A 13,103-nucleotide genomic window follows, 5' to 3' on the forward strand; every position below is an offset into this window, starting at 1 on the left:
CACTGATATTAAAGACATCCTCGCATTCTTCAGAGAACTGTAACTTCTTCCAGGAAAGATGAAAGCCAGACAAAATCCATTCAATGAACAATTCACTCTATGACAGTTCTACTTATACTTAGTATTTACATAAGTATTGCAGCATACAAACATTGATTAATTAGTAAAACATTTAAAATACTCCCATCAGGTAGGTGGGGGAGCATTATCATCTCCACTGTACAGATGGGGAAATGCAGACATATTCAAGTGACTTGCCCACAGCTATGTTGAGGCAGGAGCAGAGGAGGCCTATTCCTCCAGTTCACAATGCCTTCCAGATAAGTAACAATAATTCAAAAATAACCTGGCTTAGAGAAGTTCATAACATCAAGCAGATTGAAATCCATAACAGGGGAATGTTTGAGACACCAACTTGCATGACCAAAAATGCCAAAAATCACTGCTGGCTAGCAACCACTCCTGAAGCGCTGCTTCTCCAGTTCAAAGGCATCTGACCTACAAGTACATTGCAGGTGTGCAAAGGAAAACACAAGGACTCATGCCCATCAGAAGGGACCAAGCACAATTTCACTGACTGTTAAGTAAGGACCAGGGAGGTGTTCAAAAACACAGAGGGTGCAAGATAGGCAAGGACAAGCAATACTGTACACTGGACTCCAAAAACCCCCCTACCTGCTTCAAGTCAAGCCTACAGAAGTTAGCATAAGGGCACAAAATTATAGAAAAAATAGGGCTGGAAGGGACCTCGGAAAGTTACCTAGTCCAATCCCTGCCCAAGGCAGGATCACCCCTATCCAAACAATCCCGTATCAGTTGTTGGCTAAAAAAATCATTCAGGTACCATGGACAGTGCCTGTGAGCCACAATGGGCTCCTACAGACGTGCAGCGAGGCTGCTCCGACGTGCCGTAAATCCACTGCGTTGGAGCAGACTTGGTTAATCGAGTTTTCTGAAGTGTGGACAGAACGCACTCCAGCAGCCTCCAGTGTCACTTGCATCAGCATCCCCGTGCTGAAAAACGGTGGCAAGGCACTTTGAACCAAAGCTGGTTCAATGAACTTTAAATTCAGAGCACCCCACCACCATTTTCCAGCACGGGGATGCTGATACATGACACTCAGGCACTCCTAATTAGCACAGCCTGCTAATTAAAGTGCCCCCCCCCGGCCCCCACCTCCCAGAGCATGTCTAAACACCCAGTGGGGCCCCCAGGCACCAGCTTCATCTACCTTTGCAGGTGACAATATGGGGGGGGGGGAAATCAGGAGACCCCTCTAACCCCCAGCTTCACCAGATCAGCCTTTGTACTTCTTTTATCACAAGTCATACTATTATTGTGCATGCAAAGCTTTATCCGGGACATGTTTTAAATGTGAAGGAGCTGGGAACTGCTGCAGGTCCACACAGAATTCATATTGAGTTATCAGGGAACTTGTTGCCTTCCTTTTCCAAATCCAAGAAATGGAAACAATATGGACTGGTTTTCAGGGATGATGAGCAACCAGAGGTCCCGCTGAAAATGGTAGAAGCCACAGGGGACTCAGCACCTTGGCAAATCAGGCCACATGTCTCCCATTGGAGAAAACAACATAGGTTGCTGCCTTTACTGCTGAACCACAGAAATGTGATCACGGCCAGTACCTGGGCTCAAAAGACCCCCCTATCAGATGTGCTGCTAACTGGAGCACAACGCTAGGAGGGAAGTCTCTGAATGGGGAATTTGCACAGTTCAGTTTGTTTTCACTCCCTCATCTGATTAGATAAGTCCTGTCCCTGGCCAAAAGCGGGTCTCATCCACAGGGGGTGAAACACGCCAGCTGATCCATCATGCTCAGACAGGTTTCGGATGGTGGCAATGAAATACAGCTACGAAGTATAGTATTCGATAGGCTCACAGGTGGAAGAACTTTATCTACACAGAGCCAGCCAAGGGAGATGCAACTCCGCCTAGCTGGCTGCAAGCCTCAGATTTCAAAAATGCCAAGTTGTAAAGCTCAACAGCAATGCTGACAAGCCTTCACTTACAGCTGTGGTTTAAAATGTCCTGGTTGGAATAAAGTGGTGGAAAGAAGGCAATCCTGAAAACATTCAGGCACCACCATGATGGGCTGAGGAATGAGAACCTCGGGAGAAGGGAATATAGAAAAGTCCATGTTGAAAATACTGCTCGGAGATTATCTGCAAGCGAGTTTTGCAGTGGTGATTAGATGTAGGCCGCTAGGCGCAGAGGCTGAAGATCTCCATGCATCTCAGCACCGTACAAATACAGACAAGGCCGTGAACATGTTAGACACAAATGTACTGGAAAGGGAACATTATAGTCACTGGGAACTGGATACTGACCTCCAACGGGCGATTCTGAAACTCTCCTCTTCGACTGCTAGTCACCAGCAGCGTTTATCAACAGTACTGTGGAGGGTCCTTGAGGCCTCCACTGCATTGGGTGCTGTGCAACTATAACACAGAGAGACATCTCCTGCCCCACAGTCTGCAGTCTCAACCTAGGATAAGCCACTTCCCCCTTTTCAGTCCATCCTGCACAGAGCTTTTTGCAAGAAGGTTAAAAAAAAAAAAGCAAGGAAAGAAGGATGCTCAGGCATGCTAGACATGAATGGAAGAGGCAGGGAGGAAGGCAGAAAATACAGTAGCAACAAATAGAGAATGGGACCATATACAGAAAGAGTAAGAGACAAGATGGAGGAAGTGACAAAGGGAAATATGGAGAAAAAGCCACAAAGGGACTGATGGATAAGAGAGAAATCTTTGGCCTCACCAGGCATGTGGCTTACTGGAGGCATGGACAACAGCCCAGAACAACACAGCTGAAAAACCCTGCAACCAAGCAGCCCCTCCTAGATCAGACGATCTAAAAATCTATTACAGGGACAGTCCGACCTGGGGGTAGGCAGGGAAGGGGAAGTCAGGGGGATGCCTCTCAGGTTCCTTAAAAACAAGAAACAAAAAGGCAAAGAGCAGATGCATCATCTACACTAAACACAGCAGCCTGCAGCTGGACACGACCGAGCTCCTCTCCTACAAATAAGGATCAGGGATCAAAACCCAGATCAAAACAACGCATGAAAACAGATAGAAAGTGCAGTACGACTACCAGTTATTGGCAATGAAGCCACTGATGGAGCTGTTAAAGGGGGAGGGCAATACGTTAGCATGAAACGAGTGGGGAAGCTGTAAGAGAGATCCAAACAGTGCGGCGGTGTCAGGGGAGGGAGGAATCATCTTCCAGTCGGTGCTCTGCAAGGATGTCAGAATACATGGGAAATTTTTACTTTAAACCCCCATCCTGCAGGTGTCGAGAGCTTTCCATTTTAGAAAAGCAAATATTTAGCCTAGATAAAGAACTCTGAGAGCGTTTTCCCCAGGTAATACTAGTAACTAAAATAATCACATTCCGTTTGCTGGTTTAATTTTATATTTCCATTTCTACCTTATCTTTTTTCTGCAAGCATCATTAAACCACACCATAACAAAAATACATGAACTGTTATTCTTTCAAGAGAAGCCATAAACCACCTTAAAGCTTTTCAAGTTTATTCTTATCTCGTACGTTTTCCTCTGGTTCTCTCTTTTTTCCCCCCCCTCCACGCATTTCAGAAAGGTAGTTTTCCCTAATGTTAAGAATAGTTGCATTGAAAATGAGATGCTGCTTCTGAAAAGCCCCTCTGGAGGATTAAATAAGTAAAATATAGCCAGAAAATAAACTGGAACCCTGTTAAAAAAAATTTTGCAACAAGAAATCCTCCTTCACAATAGGTTTCCAATATCACTGAAAAAAATGCCTTAAGTCACGCACGTATGTTCTTAATTCAGGACCCGCCGTTAAAAAAAGGCATCAGGGAGGGATCTGAAAGGCCGTTTAGTACCCTTGTTTATATAAAAATGCATATTAGGCCCAGATGCCATCTGAAGTAAAATACTTGTGATATAGTTCGAATAAGCTCCGTTTTGCTGAGAGGTGCTAATGAGGCTAGGTAAAGCTGCGAACATGTTGACAGACACTACCACCTAATTTATTCTGCTGGGTAATACAAATCCTAGAACATCAGACTTGCATCCCTGGTCACTGTTAACTATTATAATGCTGCCAATTCACCTATAATCCATTTTGAAAAATGCAGGGTGCTAGGTTTTTTTCCCCTCTATTCTGTATTACCTACTCCAAGGTTATTCATTGGGCTTTTCAAGAAGCTATGTGTGCCATTACCAAGCTGCCCAGTTCTTCAAAACTGATGCACAATTCGGAAGAGTATATATGCTAATAATGATCCCATATGGAAAGGCAAGAAAAAAGGCAGGAGACATTTCCCTGGTTGTTCCATGAGACTACACAGATGGGTCTGATAGCTGTGCATGCTTCTTGATGTGTGTGATTTAGAGTCACCTCGTGGGTGCTCAAACCATTTACAAGTCCCAAGTTGCAGACCTCACCTCCACGGTTCTGGACATCTCTTCCCTGGTCCACATCCCACTGTCTACTCCAGCCCTGTGTTCTGCCAGCTCCCACTTCCTTTCATTCTTGCTTTTTGTCCCGGCCTCACTCGCTCACTTTCTCCACCTGTGAAATAATGCCAATACTTTCCATATATATGCACCAACGTGTGCAGACCAGTGATTCTCAACCAGGGTGCTATGAAGTGTTAGCACTGTTAGGTAGGCAAACACAATTCACAAGATCAACCCAGAGATTTCAAACAGGAATCCATACCATTAACAACATTTTGACCGGTTTTCTGCAACAGAACAATTGCTCTGTAATTTTTCTGTAGTGAAAATAGGAGTAAAAACTAAGAGCTGGTATTTTCCAAGGGGTATCTTGAGCCTCAAGCCTGAGTGAAACCACTGGTGTAGACAGACAGATGGGCTTGTCTGCATGCAGAGTAATTCAGGAATATCTGTACATGTGGAGACACGCTTAACCTGGCATAGAGAGCCTTGTTTCTTGTAACTGAAGCACGCTATTCTACAATCAGAGAGTCTACACGCGGACCTATTCAGGAATAGCTATTGATAGTGCAGATACGACCATCTAGGAGCTTGCCCTGAAAATCAACAGCTCTTCTAGAATAACTCCATGCTTGGACATTTTTATTCTGGCACAAGAGTGCCTTAACTAAATAGGAATAAAGCACCCTTATTCCGCAATAAGAATGTCCACACATGAAGCTACTCAAGGATAACCACTTTGCTAACTCCAAATGCACTTTCAAGCGTTCAGCAGCTAAAAATCTCAATTTAAAGGAGAAGGGCTACGTGGAGAACAGTAAGAGTGGCCCATAATTCTTAAGCTTTCCTTAGTCCTAAACAGTTTGACCATCTTCTGATATTTAAGGCACACTGTAAGATGCATCTACTTACCCTACTGCAGAGCACGTTGCAACGGAAATTAGATTTTGGGAGGGAATTTGGTGCTCCACAGGTTTTCTTTCTGTAATTTGTTGTAGAGACACCCAGGGCCTTGCATCACAGACCTCTTTCATGTTTTGTATAAAACAAACTAAAGGTAAGTATCAAATATTACTGCTTCACACACCTAAACCCACCTTGCAATGATGCCAGGTATACAATATTATTGCTGCTATACATGCCTAAATCCAAGTCGCAATGAAGCCACTTTTGCACTGAGTTTGTACTTTTCTACAACCAGCGTCCAAAACTGCAGTATTAAAAAACAAAAATTTGTAACCCAAGACATTTAAAAACATATTTAAAAAGCAGCAGTCTGTCAAACAGGGGTCAGCAGACTCAACAATTTCAGGGGACCCATCTCAGCATCTACATGACATAAGGGATCAAATTCTCAGATCTTCAAAGAAAACAGCTGACCCATCACTTACCAAGCATACAAAAAACACTGCTGATTTTGCAGCTTCTAAAATGGGCAACAACAAAAAAAAACCCTGGCAGGTCTAACTTTACATCAATTCATGCTGTACTGTTACACTTAAAGTATATAAAGTATTGATTATAAGCAAGTATTGTATGCAGCTCAATTACCTTTACCCATATTTTAAGTCACGCAGTAGGTAAATAAGGAATGACTGGTTAATATAGACACGCCATTAACATGTGCTCCACCTTGCACTCAAAAGGGAAAAAAATCTCAACAAGCAAAAAAAAAAAGATGCAAGGAGGGTAATTATACTTGAACCCCAGCATATCTCTCAAAGACCCTTAGTTTCAATAAATGCCACACACTGCACTTACTTTAAATGCATACACTTGGCTACCAAAATAATTCTCGCGATAAAGAACAGCAGCACTGAAAGCTCTTCACAGGACAGAATCCGTGATCAGCTTTTTTTGTTGCTCTTAAAGGGCACAATTGTTGCATCTCATTGACTGATAGCACTTTCACAGGCTGCACAACAGAGACGGATAGCTGGACAAACAACAGACAGACAGGCACGACCTTTCTTTGAGATATCGGTCACAATGATTAAACGTTGCCTATCAGTCTTAATACAGTCCCCATCAGCATAGTATCTGAATGTTGCATGCTCTTTAATGTAGTCATCCTTACTGCGATACAAGGAGCTAGGAAAGTGGTCGTTTTCCCATTAAATAAATAGGGAATTGAGACAGAATGAATGCCTTGCCCGCAGTCATAAAGGAAGCCCATGGTAGAGAACTGAACTCATGCCTCTGAAAGCCCATGCTGGCAACCCAAAAGCTGTGACATCTTTCCTCTCTACCATCTTTACCAGGGTGCTGAGGTTGGTTCACCTCTCAAGGAGCACTATCCAAAAATGGGTCACATTCAAAACAGGATTTCACAAATTCTTAGGATACGAATATCGTCACACTTACACCAACTTTAACATGGACTTGAACAAGAAGCAATGGTCTCAGGTTGCAGCAAGGGAAGTTTAGGTTAGATTTCAGGATGAACTTTCCCACTAGGAGAGTAGTAAAACACTGGCACAGGTTACCCAGGGAGGTGGTGGAAGCTCCATCCTTAGAGGTTTTTAAGACCCAGCTTGACAAAGCTTTGGCTGGGATGATCTAGGTGGGGGACACTCCTGCCTTGGAGGTTTTTAAGACCCAGCTTGACAAAGCTTTGGTGGGGATGATCTAGGTGGGGGACACTCCTGCTTTGAGCAGGCGGTTGGACTAGATGTGACCTCCTGAAGTCCCTCCCAACCCTCATTTTCTAGGATTATAGATTTTAGCAAAGCTACTCCTGATTTTCATTGGTCTGAGAAAGATCAGTACCATGCATTGAACAGCTGCCTTGTTTTTATTAATCTTGCCAAGAAATCAACATTTTAGAGTATGCCGTGCTGCCTATGTCAAAGAGTACTGTGCTTTTTCATGTGGCTCTAAAATAATGCAGAGACTTCAGGCCAAGGAATTTCTCTAAATTAGGATTTTCTACTGAAACAAACCAAATTCAGAAAGCAAAATCAGTCTCAAAGGAAGACTCATCCTACAGGCGTTCAGGATTAACTGGAGGTTTCCCTGAGGAATGTGGATTGACTTCCAACATGATCTGGGTAGGCAAGCAGGCTGGGTGGCATGCTCCTCATGACATAAGATTAGACTGGGAATCCTTTAACTTCAACTGGGTTTTATTTCACAACCTTCAAAACTAACTCAACCCATGGGGCCAGTCTGATGTGAATGGAAGAGCTGCAGAGTAGTCTTTCCGCATTCATTCTGAGTGTACCCAAACGGGGGTGCAAATGGTATCACAAAACACACCTCATTTTAGATCTTTTTTTGTGGGAACAGTGAATATACCTAGTTTTGGTCAGCAAGCAACTTTTTAGTGTGGCTGGCTGCTCTTAATTAACAAATCCACTAAGCACCAACAGCTTTGTGGAGGGCAGCTACAATGAAAGCTATTAAACAGGATAGTCACAGGTGTATCCTTTGAAATCCCTACACCAATGATGGCTGATGCTAGAAGGCACAACAGGAGATGGATTAGGCTAGACATACCCTGTACATATATTCTCCCTCCCCAGCATCCTCTACTTTCCATTGTCCGAGACAGGAGACTGGCTACATGGACCACTGGTCAGACTCAGGATGACATGCCGTATGTTTTTATCATGGAAACAAAACAACATGCTATGCAACATAAACCAATGCAAGCAACATGCAATTGTAGTAAGGGTGAAACATACCACATTTTCCCCAAATTTAAGCACAAATTTAATTGGCAAGTCAAAGATGCTGTTAACAACAGTGTGCACTTCCTGAGCAACTTCCATTGAAGCGTCTTAAGGTATTTATAAATGTTGGGCTGGGATCATAAAGGAAGCACCTAAACCCACTGAAAAGTTAGCGACTAACTCCTCCAGACTCTCTTGAAAACCTGTCTTTTTAATTAAAGCTCGTAAAATCCTTATTTGAGCATCAGTGAAAATGAAGTACAATGAGGTTAAATAATCTTTCCCTGGAGTCGAAGAGCCTTCTGACCTTCTGTATCAAAAAAAGGACACCCTTTAATGTTAACATCAGTGCAAAATGAGATGCATGTATGCAGCATATCACGAAAATCTACCGAGAGTAAACAAAAAGTGATCTTATACAATATTTGAGTAACAAATTTTACAGAGAATAAATATCACGCTTCAATTTCATGGTAACTTAAGGAGGTTTACTGACAAATACCATGGTTTTTACATGCTTCTACCAATTATGGAGCAATTACATGTAACCTAGATCTGGAGGACATACATTTGAGATGCAATACATTTCCAGTGTATGTTAAAAGAAGACGACAGCTAATAAAAAACCCATTTTTCTTTAAAAAAACCCCCGCCTTTGCCATCAGAATCCAAGCACTACTATATATCTGTGTGACACTGCTCCAATTCAACATCAATATCAAACTGAAAGCAAGCACTGTCATTTCATTAACACATCAGTTGTGGGATGATCAATAAAAATTTACTTTAAATCATGCCATATGTTGCTTCCAACAAACTTTTATTATTCAGATCCATCAGTTTGTACCTCAACCCCCGTGCAATTAAATCCCATTTAGCAGTGAGGACCTTTTCATTTGAACTTGTCATTCCTACAGCTGGTTTGGAGTTTAACAGAACTTTTAAATAATGGAAACAAAATGTTCTGTGAATTAATGGTGGGGCATGGCGAAGCCTCCATCGGGAAATTCCTTCCATACTCCGCTCCTGATGGCAAAATGTATGCATGCTAAAAAAAAGTAAGAAGGGGGGGGAAAAAAGTGCAGGCACATTTTAACATGTTGTAGCATATTTGTAAACATCGTTAATCATGGATTAGCAGATGGTAATGTTAATTGCACCTGTGGAAGTAACAAGACCTCAAGGTTGATTACATTTACAAACTCCGATTATCACTATGGTGCGGCTGGAGGATTCAACACAGTACCCAGAGGTATCATTTATTCAGGTAGAACAGTCTGCAAAATGAATCAACAAGCAATATTTTCATCACAGCCTGTTTATAAAGCTGTCACAAACAAACACGGGACAATTAACACTGGCAGAGACCTAGGGTACAGGAGGGGTGGGCTGTTGTGTTCAATAAACTTGATTCTGCTAAAAAAAAAAAGGGCCAATTATATAAGCCTCTTGTAAATAAACTCTAGAAAAAGTTTGAAGAACTTTTTAAAAAGGTTTTGAAGGCCCCCATCCCTGGGATATGCTTCTGTACAAAGCCACTAAAAAAAAATAAAAACAGGCTTAATACAATGGGATGAGCAATCGGTTACTTCAGGACTTAGGGTGAAAATGGAGATGTCGGTAGAATAAAATGCATATCCATTTTTGGGCCCGGGATAAATACATATAGCCCAGATCCTTGATGAGAGTCAGGAGCGTAGGTTGTAGCCGTGTTAGTCTAAGGACGCAGGCAGACAAGGTTCTTTGGGTAAATCTCATATCTTGTATTAATCCAACCCAAATAGTAAAGACCATGTATGCCAGCCTCTGGCTTCTTTATTATTCATACCATCCAGGAAGAGCACTCATCAACTGCAGATGTTTCCTCAGCTTGACGAAGGGTATTTATACCTGAAAGCTTTCAAAGAAGATTTTTTCCAACTATTTGAGTTGGTCTAATAAAAGATATCACATTTACCCAAAGAACCTTGTTTGCCTAATTAGCAATTAGTGCTTTGAAGATAGGAAGTGCCGGTGTTAAACCAAGCCAGGCTGACAGTGCCCAAAGGTTATTTAAGGTTGTTAGCTGTAGCCGTGTTGGTCTAAGGACATAGGCAGACAAGGGTCTCTGGGTAAATCTGGTATCGTTTATTAGACCAGCTCAAATAATGATGATGAGAGTCAGGCACCGATATATGTTAAAGACATCTGAGCGTGTGATTCACTCTAAATACGGTCTTATGGCCCACTGAAGTCTACACAACTGAAAGCCCGAGCTTAAGTACTTCCTAAAACACAAAGAAACATTAGTACTTGTTAAGATTTGCAGTGGGTTAGTGCCAGGGAAGTATCAGAAAAGGGCAGGAAAGATGCCTCCTGCCTCAAAGGAAGCTAAAGGAAAGGGTGATTGGTGCAAACAAACCGATGAGAAGATGCACAAGGAAAATGCAGGTCAGAACAACAGGCAACAATCTCCGCTTACCATCAGCCCAACCATCACCAGGTTTCCTGTTGTGTTTACAGCAGAGCATTAAGATTTAAGCATGTGGGTAATGTACTTTCCTGAATTGGACCCATTAATATTAAAGGGAATTGGGTGTCTCAGCCCTCTCAACAGCTTTGAAATTCTCAGCCTTCAAATAAATCTCCTTCCCTTTTTCACCACCTGTCTGGGCGGGTTACTCTTTGCACATCACTCATTTTGAACAACCAAAATAGACAGACGCATTTCTCTTTTACTTTATAGTCTCTCTCTTTTACTTTATAGTCCAGGCAGTTCTCCAGCATAAAGACGATGCCGAGAGATTTCCTACTATGGCCAAAGAAAAATTAAATGCATTTAAAACACCATATACCTTTACAATAAAATTAGAATTCAGCCCCATCTTCAGAAATAATATCCACTTGAGTACGTTTAATCTCATACAGGAGTTAAAATGTAGCTTTGCTGTTGTGGTCATAATCACCAGATCCTTGCGTTCCAGGCACTGTGACAACAAAAAGATACTCTCTGTCCCAACAAATTAACGAATTAACAATCCCAAAACTCATGCAACTCTCATGAGGACAAATTACTGATTTTACGGCAGAGGGGTAGCGGTTGTTCTTGTTAAACAAAAAACTTACATTTTGGACTTAACGTTCAATTGTGTCATTAAACAATGGCTCACTTGGATTGTAAAGGTTAGACTCGGAAAACATGCACTAGGCTTTGTTTGGCTAAAAGTGTCAGAATGAACACATAATATCTACTGAGCTCACTGGGACACATATTTTGCCATTGTGCTTTGAGAGACACTTTGATTATTGAGAAATCATTTTAGAAGGGCAATTACTAAATTTTAAAATCAATTTGGTAAATACGTTTCTGAAAATAATCTATGACAAGCAGCAGGGAAGGAAGAATTGACTTTCAAATTACACATCCACACACACGCACACTTTATTCATATCTAAGTATCAAAAGAGACTGTATGTACAAACAGAAGTAATCAGGCAACGTGTTTTGATCTTGCTGATGTACACAAAAAAATGACAATTAATGCCCTCCTTTATGATATAAAGCCAGGAGGTTTTTTGTTTTTTTACAGTTGTATTACAGGGACAATTATATTCAGGCTTAAGGCTAAAAATAATGAAAGACTATAAAAACTACATTTTAGCATTTAAAAAGAACCCAGGAAATTAAACTGGAGAAGTAGGCAATGATCCACTTAATGGATCATATTTATTAAATCGGGCACAGAGCTCTGTCTCAAATGGTGTGATCCTGGCAGGGTCCATATGCCCTGGGATCCTCTTGATTTCGGGGGAAGCAGAGGTTGCTCAGCACTTTGCAAAGGGCTCTGGGCATCTTGCAGGATAGGGTTCAAAATAAGAGAGAGAAATTCTGACAATCTGCTTTGCTAAATTGTTGCGACTATCCCAGCAGCATGGTCAATCGCTGCACTGAAGGGCCATGCATCTTAGCCCAGCGGAAAAGGAGCCAGAGTTACCAGAAGACAATCCATGTTACCCAGATTTAGAAAAGCAATGGAGACCCCCAGTAAACTGAGAACGCAGTCCCAACTGAGGACAAACATGCCTTCAATAACTGTAATACAGTATGTATAAATATAAAAACTGGCATGCAATTGAGAACTGCCACCCACAGAACTGCCCTGCCCATTCAGATTATGCCCATACTCACGCACAGGTACATGGTCCTCCCCAATTCATCCGTGAACCCCACATCAGCATGGGTTGCAATACAGTCACTAGCACACCACGTGTACCACTATAACAATTCAGCAGTGTGTTAATAGAAGGCCTCATTAAAAATGTTATGAAGTATTGGTGCCACCATAAAGTGAAGGCTGTGTGTCTTGTTGTCACACTTCACCCACCCCGGGATCCGCTGCTGTCAAAACAAGGTACCACACAGGAAAAAAGGCCACAAGGATGATCAACAAGAGACAATCAGGCATAAGAGTCCACTGTTTTTTTAGTAACTATTACTGAACTACAAGACAAATTATGGGGGGGCGGGGCAGCATTGTTTGCTTGTCTTTTCAATGTGCCCAGGTAGAATAGAGAGATCAATTACATTTATCAGATACTATCCTTAAGTCATGAAAACCTCAGTGCATCTAAAATGGGGTCGGAAAAAAAATCATTAATATTTGTACATGCAACAGGAAGCAACCATGTACTGGCCAAAGGGACCTCCCAGGTGTTTCCCATGTCTTTAAATCTTTGAGATGCAATGGCTCAGAGCCAGCTTTTATTTGCCTTGCTCTCATGGTTCACTTCCAAGGGTCAGAGGAGCAAGATGTGGTTCTGAATTCTCACACCCAGACCCCATCCATACTCCCATAACCTCTCACGTCCCTCCAAATTCATTCTTCCTATACTTTTGGCACCCCGACACATTAGGGAGTCGGGACTGGGTCTCCAGAGCAGACGGAAGGAACCGTGTGGCAATCGGGAGCAACGACAGGAAGCTAA

The sequence above is a fragment of the Crocodylus siamensis genome, chromosome 13 (assembly GCF_052110815.1).
Source record: "Crocodylus siamensis isolate JL-2025a chromosome 13, ASM5211081v1, whole genome shotgun sequence".
NCBI classification, from domain to species: Eukaryota; Metazoa; Chordata; order Crocodylia; family Crocodylidae; genus Crocodylus; species Crocodylus siamensis.